Source organism: Meleagris gallopavo, chromosome 3, assembly GCF_000146605.3.
Source record: "Meleagris gallopavo isolate NT-WF06-2002-E0010 breed Aviagen turkey brand Nicholas breeding stock chromosome 3, Turkey_5.1, whole genome shotgun sequence".
Lineage (NCBI taxonomy): Eukaryota > Metazoa > Chordata > Aves > Galliformes > Phasianidae > Meleagris > Meleagris gallopavo.
Window position 1 is genome coordinate 90,497,889 of NC_015013.2, and position 10,660 is coordinate 90,508,548.

Consider the following 10,660-nt stretch of genomic DNA (forward strand, 5'->3'; position numbering starts at 1 on the left):
CTCAGCTGCTCCTCGTAAGACTTGTTCTCCAGACCCCTCACCAGTTTTGTTGCCCTTCTCTGGACGCATTCCAGGGCCTCAATGTCTTTCTTGTAGTGAGGGGCCCAAAAATGAACACAGTAATCAAGATGCGGCCTCACCAGTGCTAAGTACAGATGGGTAAATGAGTTTTACAGTATGCTCATGGTTTTGAAAACCAGAATCTGCAGATAACTTTACATTTTTATTGACATCTCTGCTATGACAACAGTGTCAGACCCACACAGAGTATAACATTAAACATGATGGTTCAGCCATTCGCTGCCTAAATCTCAGTCAGTTTTTCTCCCTGTAACGTTACAGATTGGTATACATTAGATGATCTGTGTGGGGACCAGTTTCCAACAGCACCCAAAAAGTCATCAGAGCAGTTCATAATCAGAATATGAGAGTTTAAGCATCTTTACAATTCAAACTGTTTTGATATATCACATCTCTAAATTCTTAGCATCTTCTATTATTCATTTGTGAAGATTTGTTCAGCAGAGACGTGGTAGGAAATTCAGCTATCAGGCTTGGGCTCCTTCTGATTTCCAGTGTGCTCTTCCTGAAGCTTTATCAGAAACTATTTGCTTGTCTCTGAAAGCAGAGTGATCTGATGACTCTTGGCAGCCACATCTTTCCTCCCTCTCCCACCACATTTTGTTTTCTTTTCTTCCAAGAATGCCAAAAAAATGTTCTTTCTTTTAGAAAATAGTCTTCTCCCTGCAGAATTCACATTAAGATTTTCTCAGAGGGCTTGGCTGTCACCTTCTGTAGGTTTAAAAGCCGGGACGTCTCCCCTTATTCCCCCAGAGTTTGAAGTACCTCACACTGGGTTTCCTTGAACAGGTTTTGAACTAGTTCTATCTACATGCAGTAAACATCGTGCCAAAGAGCAGAATTTGGGAACCTGAAAACAGCATTTCCATTTTAGTAGGAAAGAATCAACATGTGGAATTATTTTATTTCCTCAATCTCTTTACTCCTTAGGACAGATGTTACTGTGATTTCAGTGCAGTGTAGACAAATCCAAGTTAAGGTGTCTTAGCAAACTAGCTTCCCTAGTAAACATTGAACTGATGCATTTCCAAATATCATGCTTATAAACAGGAGGGAAATCAACTTTTTATGTGGTGGATAGCGATGGGACATAGGGAATGGTTTTAAACTAAAAGAGCAGAGATTGAGATTAGATGTCAGTAGGAAATTTTTCACTGATAGGATGGTCAGGCACTGGAGCAAGCTGTTCAGGGAGATTGTGGATGCCTCCTCCCTGGAAGTCTTCAAGGCCAGGTTAGATGGGGCCCTGGGCAGCCTGATATGATGGGTGGCAGCCAGTCCATGGCAGGAGCTTTGGAACTAGATAATCTCTGATGTCCCTTCCAACCCAAAGTATTCTGTGATTCTATGATTCCTATGATAATACAGTGGTGCAGTGAATATTTATGACAGTAGATAAGAAACAGCAGATTTCCACAACTCATGTTACTTGTCTACTTCATTACTTATCTACTTATTTCCAAAAGAAAGGTAGCCTGACAAGCTGACGTTGGTACTGGCCAGAGCTCCACAGAGGACATCAGGTGAAATTGAACAGTTCAGATGAACTTGAAGAAAGCATAGTGGCGTAGCATGAGCAAAGGACGTATGCAAACTGCAGAGTGAGCCTCTGCTAAAAGAAAACTGTATTATCCATGTAGTTTTAATACAAAGGAGTAGTAAATACTGGTGTCTCCTTGCAATTGTGTTTTCAAAGGCTTTGACAACTATCAAGTTTTCACGTGTTTCATCTTTACCAGGTGTACCGTAGTAACTGCTGATGCTGAATGGAATGCTTTGACTTAAGCCTCTTTTAGTGCGTTGCTAAAATATATGAAATTACCTTTGCTCTCTTTTTCATGGAGAGAAATTAATCTTACAGTATTTGGAAAGAAGCTTCACTTAGAAATCTGTTATCCACGCTTTTATTAAAACGAAAACGAAGACCATTAGAAATAGTCATTTTGAGTGGACAATAGATGAAACCCACCATCCCATTCCTTCTTGATAATCATTTCCTGACCGAGAAGACAGTGCACTGTTTCCCTAGATAGATTCTTGTGCGCGCTGGAAGACATGCATGGACACTGCTACCAACTCACTGGTGTCCTTAGAACTCTGACTTTTGTTCACAATGTAGTACTACCTCAAATATCCATTCAAGAAGATAGCAAGCATCACCCAGAAAATCGGGACAAGATTACTTCTCATAGCAAGTATAATACATTAATGCATAATCCATGCCATCCAGTCACAGAAAAAGGAGAAAGAGCACTTTTAAAACGTGTTTTATTACAACCCATGGAAAATGACAGGAGAAAGAGTGGAGTAAAGAAAAACAGAATCTGTGTTAAATTACTGTTTTTCAAAGAAATAGCCCCTGCAGTTCACATCACCAATCCAAATTGATGAAGCAATGGCACAACTTCGATAGTTAGAGCTATCAAAAAATAAAACAAACAGGCAAACAAAAAGTTATACTGAGTATTAAGCAAAAGAAAACAAAAGAAGAGACTTTAGAATATTAAAGTGAATTCCAAAGATAAAGGTAAAACCCAAAGCATACATTGCTCTGTTTTCTTTTTTTGTTGTTTTGTTTTGTTGTTTTTCTTTTGCTTGTTTTATTTTGTTTTTGGTTAGAGCAGTAGAAAGTACACTTTGGAAAACAGATCTCCTTTGTCAGGGGAAATAGCTGCATTTCCTACTATACCTCAGGTTTCAATGTATGTGTGGGATAAGTCAATAGGGGAAAGCAATCGGCTCCAGTGCTGTATAACACAGTTGTGTGCAGAGTAGATGTGACTCTGTTACTAGGGATTAAATAATTCATTCTTTTTTTTTTTTTTTTTTCCTCTAGATGATGAAAGATGATGAAAGTTGTGTGCAGAAAAAAAATAGAAAGAAATGTATATAGAAATACAGCTATGCTCCTTTTGTTAACTGATGTTCCCAATCCCAGCTTGAAGCACCAGTTTTTTTGTGAGCATAGATAGGGCAATATCTGTGCAATTACTTCAGGACGTATGCTCTCTTTTTCTAAGTAGTAGAGTAGATTCATGCTTCTTTGCAACTTCACTGTGAACTTTAATCTTCCTGCTCATGTATGTCTGGTTAAATACCTTCAAGGCTTTTCTTTTCTGTTACCTAAGAATTTATTCCTATTAAATCTGGCATTTCACTGTTGTTTCAGAGAGATTGAATGCAGAATCTCTTATATATAGCTTTAACCTTTGATATTTGCATCCAAGTGTGTTCGAGTAATGTTACTCTATAGTTACACAAACATCCTACACAGCAACCACCTTATAAGAAAAATCCAAAGGTTTGGATTAGAGTCTTTTGTTCTCTGAATAGGTGTATTGTTTTTTATAACACCTCTACACTGTTGACACAATGTTTCGTTTCAGATATTTTGGGATAATTCAGGGAAGCTGTTCCATTTTGACAATAAAATAATATTTTATTTGCTTCTCTATAGATCTCTTTTATTTCTACACTTGTCCAAAGAGAAATAAACAAAATAATTGAGCCCAGTCACATGAACTTCAACTGAACAGAAATTTTGAAAGTAACAGATTTCAGAATTGGCAACGATATTAAAAAAAATAATAATAATCAGAAAATATAAATACAGTGCACTATCCAGGCAGTCAATACTAATGCATAAATGAAATATTAATAGTTCATATGTTTTTCATTGGAGTACATTGACATCCTTGATGAAGGGAATGGAATATATTCCCATGCTAGAATTAAATAGTGATTGCTCAGTCACACAGCTGCACAAGATCCTTACATTGGTTCGGAATCAGTGAGAATGAAGACCTGCATTTTCTTTGTCTCCTATACAATCATTTTTATTCTAACTAATAGAACTAAGGAGAAATTATATGCCTAAATTCTTTGTACATTTTCATAGATTTTCTTTTTTAAAACAATACTTTCATGGAGGTACCGATCTGGTCTTATAAGCAATAATAGTGTTGCATTTGCAACTTTGCACTACAGAATTAATTATGTATAGCTTGCCTTTGTTTTATTTTATTACACCTGGCTATGGATATGGAGTATGCAGTTGAGTAGCATAGCTTTTAAAATGATTATGTATTGGATTAATTAGATCAGCACTTCATTTGTTTTCTGGTTTTAGTTAAACAAGGAAAGGTATTGACTCCATGGCCTCTGATTCTGTCCAAGAGTTTCTGTTAATCTGTTACGTACTAGAGTAATCACCCCCTCACAACTGGTTTTATTCCAACAGATGCCAACTTTATGGGGACAAGGGCTTTGGATAATCCATGTTTTATTCAGTTCCAGAATCAAGGCATTAGCACAGGCACTGTCTTTTATTCCAAATAATAACCGACTTCCAGTATAGTATCAATATATCTGCATCTGATCCTGATATATTGTATAATTCAGCCAGTGGCATCCATCCATAACTAATGACAAATTTATGTGGAGAACAAAACTCTCTATGATGATGTATAGAGTCACTGTACAAAAGAAACATAGCTTCTCTGGCCACATCTACAGACCAGAGATCTTTGCATTTTTTTTTACATAATGATGCATTCCTCTGTAAGAACATTCCTTTTGTAGAATGTCAATATATAATTAGAGATGTATGTTTTATGTCACTGTGTTAGTATCACAACACAACACAGATTCAGATTCATTCTTGGAAATCAGTAATGCCCCCTAAAATTAATAGAGCTGCAGTGATTTGAACTTGTAGTGCATGTGAATTTCATGATTTCCTTCCCTCCATAGTAAAATAAATGACTATTTTCTGAACTCAAATAATTTGTTTATCTTAATTTTACCCAATAAAATGCTTAGTCTTTTATATAAATAATTAGAGAGAATAGCTATAGTTAACAATGGAAGATTAAATTATAGATTTTTATGCCATAGGGAAACAAAAACAAAAACAACTGATCTTACATCCCACTCTAATTAAAGTATGTTAATTATGGGAACAGATTTATTTAAACTACGCTTTGTTTGTGTAAGTTCAATATATGGCAGATCTTTAAATATTTCTGCTAGCATGGAAATAAGGTAACTGAAATTCCTTACCTTCTTGTTTTAGTTAGCTTTGGCCAATTCCCATTTTCTAAATCTATACATGAAGCACTATTTTATAAGTAAAAAGTTAAGTGGAAATGCCTAATTACTGATACTAATCTATGGAGGATGATTTTAGCACAATGATTTTGACAGTAATATAGGGTTTCTGTGCCATTGACCATTTCCTGATTTGGGACATATAAAAATAAATTCTGAACTGAAAGAAAACTTTAGCCATTTGTAGTTTGCTTAAAGGCACTCTGCTGTGAGTGTATGCTGAATGACATGGTCAGAAAGTTGGGCAGTGACAGGCAACTTTAGAGCCATACTCAGTTGCCAGAGTTTCCCTGAAACAGTCCTTCCACTTAAGCACAGTTAGTCAGTGTTATTTGAAATGCCTTCAAGGCATCTGAGATGTTCAAACTGTACCAGTGTATATGAACTCATGATTTTTAGGAGTGACAGCTGAATATAGGTATTGAGGGCATTAAGTGTCTCAATGTGGGCAATTGAATTGAGCCCCCAGGACTCAATTCATTTATCTTAACTAGATTTACACAACATATGTTTATGTATCTCTGTGCAGGATCTTTACTGACAGTAACAGGTACAGTGCATTTGGCTTGTTTCAGATGTCCATATTTGGATGAGATGTCTTGTCCACAGTTCCTTTCACTATTTCTAAAAAGATTTCAGAAACCTGGGGCATTGGCATCTGCATTGTAGATACCTGAGCTTCAATGCTTGAAATGCCTTCTGCAGGTACATTGTCCAGAAGAGACAGGCCAAATGAGTGTACCTCCTTTGGTAAATGTAACAGAAGAACTGGCTTCAACAGACAAAGAGAAGACTGAGGTAATGAATGAGTTCTTTGCCTCGGTCTTCACTGGCAGCCAGGATTCTAATATTTCTCATATCCCTGAGTCCTGAATCCCTAAACCTCTAGGTGGGGACCAGGGTGGTAAATCCCCCCCCGGAGCAAGTCCAAGACTCTCTCATGAGACTAAATGTGTACAAGCCTATGGGGCTGGATGGTGTGCATCCTAGGGTTCTGAAGGAGCTGGCTGAGATGGTTGACAAGCTGCTCTCCATCATATTTGAAAAGTCGTCGCTGTTAGGTGAGGTCCCAGATGACTGGAGGGAGGGTCACGTCACTCCCATTTACAAGAAAGGGAGCAAGGAGGACCCCGGGAACTACAGGCTGGTGAGTCTCACCTCTATACCAGGGAAAATCATGGAACAGATCCTCCTGGATGACATGCTTGATCACATGAGGAATGAGCGTGTGATCCAAGACAGCCAGCATAGCTTCACCAGGGGAAGGTCATGCTTAACCAATCTGGTGTCCTTCTATGATGGAATGATGGCATTGGTGGACAAGGGAAAGGCAACCGATGTCATTTACCTGCACTTGAGCAAGGCCTTTGACATGGTCCCCCACCACATCCTTATCTCCAAATTGGAGGGATGTGGATTTGATGAGTGGACCATTTCATGGATGAGAACTTGGTTGAAAGGCTGCAGACAGAGGGTGGTTAAAGGTTCTACATCCAGGTGGAGGCTGGTAATGAGAGGTGTCCCCCAGGGGTCCGTCTTGGGACCAGTGCTCTTTAACATCTTTATCAATGACATCGATGATGGAATCGAGTGCACCCTCAGCAAGTTTACGGACGACCAATCTGAGTGGTGTGATTGACATGGTAGAAGGAAGGGATGCCATTCAGAGGGACCTCAACAGGCTTGAAAGGTGGGCCTAGGTGAATCTAATGAGGTTCAACACAGCAAAGTGCAAGGTTTTCCACTTGAGCTGCAGGAATCCCAGGCATCCATACAGACTGGAAGGAGCGGTCCTTGAGAGCAGCCTGTGGAGAAGGACCTGGAGGTCCTGATAGATGAAAAGCTTAACATGAGCCAGCAGCAGTGTGCTCTTGCAGCTCAGAAAGCAAATGGTATCCTGGGTTCCATCACAAGAGGGGTGGCCAGCAGGGACAGGGAGGTGATTGTCCCCCTCTACTCTGCTTTTGTGAAGCCCCACCTGGAGTACTGTGTCCAGGTCTAGAGACTGCAGTACAAAAAAGACAGGGAGCTGTTGGAGAGGGTCCAGAGGAGAGCCACAAAGATGATCAGGGGATTGAAGCACCTCCCCTACAAGGACAGGCTGAGGGAGCTGGGTTTGTTCAGCCTGGAAAAAAGAAGGCTGCGAGGTGATCCTCATTGCAGCCTTTCAGTACCTAAAGAGAGCCTACAGACAGGAGGGGAATCAACTCTTTGAAAGAGTAGATAACTGCAGGACAAGGGCAAATGATTTGAAGTTGAAGGAGGGAAGATTTAGGTTGGATGTCAGGGGGAAGTTCTTTACAGAGAGAGTGGTGAGGTGCTGGAACAGGCTGCCCAGAGAGATTGTGGATGCCCTGTCACTGGAGGTGTTCAAGGCCAGATTGGATGGGGCCCTAGGCAACCTGGTCTGGTATTAAATGTGGAGGTTGGTGGTCCTACATGTGGCAGGGGGTTGGAGATTCATGATCCTTGAGGTCCCTTCCAACCCGGGCCATTCTGTGATTCTGTGAAATGCAAACATCGAGGGTCATCTACTGTCTTGTCTGTATCTGACTTACCTAATGGCTCATCTGGTGTCTTGATTATATCCGACTTACCTAATGGCTCACTTTAGTGCCCATTTCATAACACTTCATCTGTTTACCTTGCAGAACATCACTGTGTGCTTTGGATCTGCCTGCTTTCCTGATTAGTGTCACATAAACCTAAAAAAAACCTGATTAAATCAAAGAAATTTATGGCAAATCAGATCTTTGATTCCAGCACTGTAATCACTATGTAGACTGTATACATCATAGTGATAGTCACAATCAACCATAGGAGGAAGGTCATTGTGGTTCTATTATTTCAGAAGAAAGGGGGGTAAGACATTAATTTGAGGTAGACATTAATTTAAAGTAGACATTAATTTATGGTAGCAAGATGCTAACTGAAAACCTTACAGCAACTTTAATGAATTTTGTACTGGAATTAGAAAGAAATTAGAAAGTTTCAATAAATACCTTCAGTGAGAATGCAAGATGCTGAAATAAGACATACAAGTCTGAAAATTGGTTCACACAGTCGCATGGCTACAGGAGAACTTGGTTATGTTTTGCTTTCCATTTGAGTAGAGAATCTACTGTTATGGGTTGGCCTTGGCAAGCAGCCAAGCACCCACACAACCATTCACTCACTTCCCTCTCCACTGCTCAGGATGGGAGAGAGAACAGAAAGAACAAAAGTGAGAAAAACTGTGGGTTGAAATAAAGACAGTTTAGTCAGTGAAGGAAAGAACAGAAAAGTAGGGGTGAAAAAAGAAAAAAATGATACAAAAGCATTCGTTCACCACCTCCCACTCTCAGGCTCATGTCCATCCAGTCTCCAAGCAACAGTAACCTTGGAAGTCAAGCTCCCATCCCCAACTCTCTTCTTCCTCCACTGTAGTTGTACTGCAGAATACGCCATGCAGCATGGAATAGTACCCTGGCTAGCTCACCTCAGGTGTTTCAGCAGCTTTTTTTTCACAGTCTCTTGCCTACCAACTAGTCACAGTGGGGGCAGAGTGGGAGATAGAGAAAACCTTGATACAGCGCAAGTTCAATTCAGACAAAACAACAGTGTGTTATCAACACTGTTTTAGCTGCAAATCCAAAACACAGCACCACAGCTACTATAAAATTCACATCCAGACACAGTACAACAGCTAACATCTTTGCCTTCTCTGGGGCAAGGCAAAATCAGAAGTGCTGGAGAACAGCATGGTTTACACACACGCTACCACATGCTGAGGGATAGACACAGTAAAGGGGTGAACGGATAAAAATAGTGGAACAGTTCCAGAAACAGACTAAACACCTGATCTGTCCTTAGTTCCCGAAGCAACTCAGCTGTCATTATTAAAGTCTACTTTTTTATTTGCTGCATGGATGATCTTAAATAGAAAACCAGACGGATGTTCCTTTTTGTCACTTTAGATTCTTAAGGATGGAATAAAAGTTTAAAATTATCCATTTATTTTTGGCCCTATCTGAACAACAACTTGAATTTAATTTTAAAGACAATACAGAAATTTGTACATTAAAATTCATAAATCTTTCATTGTGCATTCTAAGTTTTTATCAGGCAAAACGAATCATACTGCTTGTTTTGTATCTGTTAGATCCTTCTCCACTTTGATTTCTTTCCCTCCTGCTCTAAGTAAACAGAGATCATCACTGCCTCTTACTGAACATTTGCCAAGAGAAGGTGCTGGTTGAAATTACAGGTTATGTAGAAGAACACTCTGCTAGCAAATTGGTTTACGATTCTTTTCCCCTGAAAGGTATCACATTGACATAACACATATTTCTCGACAACTCTTTGTATGGAACAGATACCCAATTAATAGCAAGCTGGTGCTCGCCCATCAGTAGCTGAAGTGTTCTGTTTGGCAACTTTGGCCTTATCTGTAGTTTTCTTCATTTGAAGACACTGTTGTTATCACATCATGCAAGCAGCTGCGGTGCCAACCATCCCCAATATTGTTTTGCTTGCAGCATCACTGGCACTTATTTAATTATTGGCTCATTTCATTTAAACTACCTACTGTAAAAACATTTTAGTATTTTAAGCCAAATAGAACACTTGAGAATATTTTTATCACTTATCACATAAAGACTCAGAAAAAGATAGGAACACCTGGATGCATTTCTCATTTCATATATGGTTAAGTTAATTATATTAGTTAATAAGAAAGATTGTGCATTAAAGCATTGGATACAGCCAGGAGGTTTTTATGTAACAAGCATATTTTCAAAATATATTGGTTGCATACTGATACTCTGGCTTTTCTTCTTGGGCTGAGGAAGTAACTGGAATTGCATATTGCCCCAAACATGAGTTTGTGATTCCATGATTCTATGATTCTATGAACTCATTTTATTACATTGCTGTGGGTCTAGAAGTCAGGACTGGTGGTTGAATCAATAAAATCTTCCTTGTCAAGGACATCCCAAATTCTCACAACTAAGATGACAAGATCTCACTGCATTTTGCTCAAGCAGATTTGCTATCAGGCTTCAGGTTTTCTTCTTCCCTGGGTGAATTCAGAACAATGTATGTCTGTAGTGTGCCTGGTTTTCTATTTAGAATTCTTTTATGTGTGGGACATACCTCACTAACAAAGTTCTTTGTCAGACTTTCATAGTTCTATTTACTAGAATGTGATCAAAAACTTTGACATAATTTGAACAGGAAAGGTCATTCCTCTACCTAGCTTCTCTTAACGAAGTACTACAGAGCTCAAGATAAAGAAAATTGTGCTGATCTGCAAGATGGTTATGAAATATCATTAGTGAAGTTTCTTACTTGTCTTCAAAACATTGTTAAAAAACAAGCAAGCAAACAAGCAAAAAAAAACCTATCTGATAGCTTGTTTAAGAAAATAAATATATAAATAAATAAATAAAGAAGAAGAAGTATACAGGCTATTAAGATGGAATAATGACAA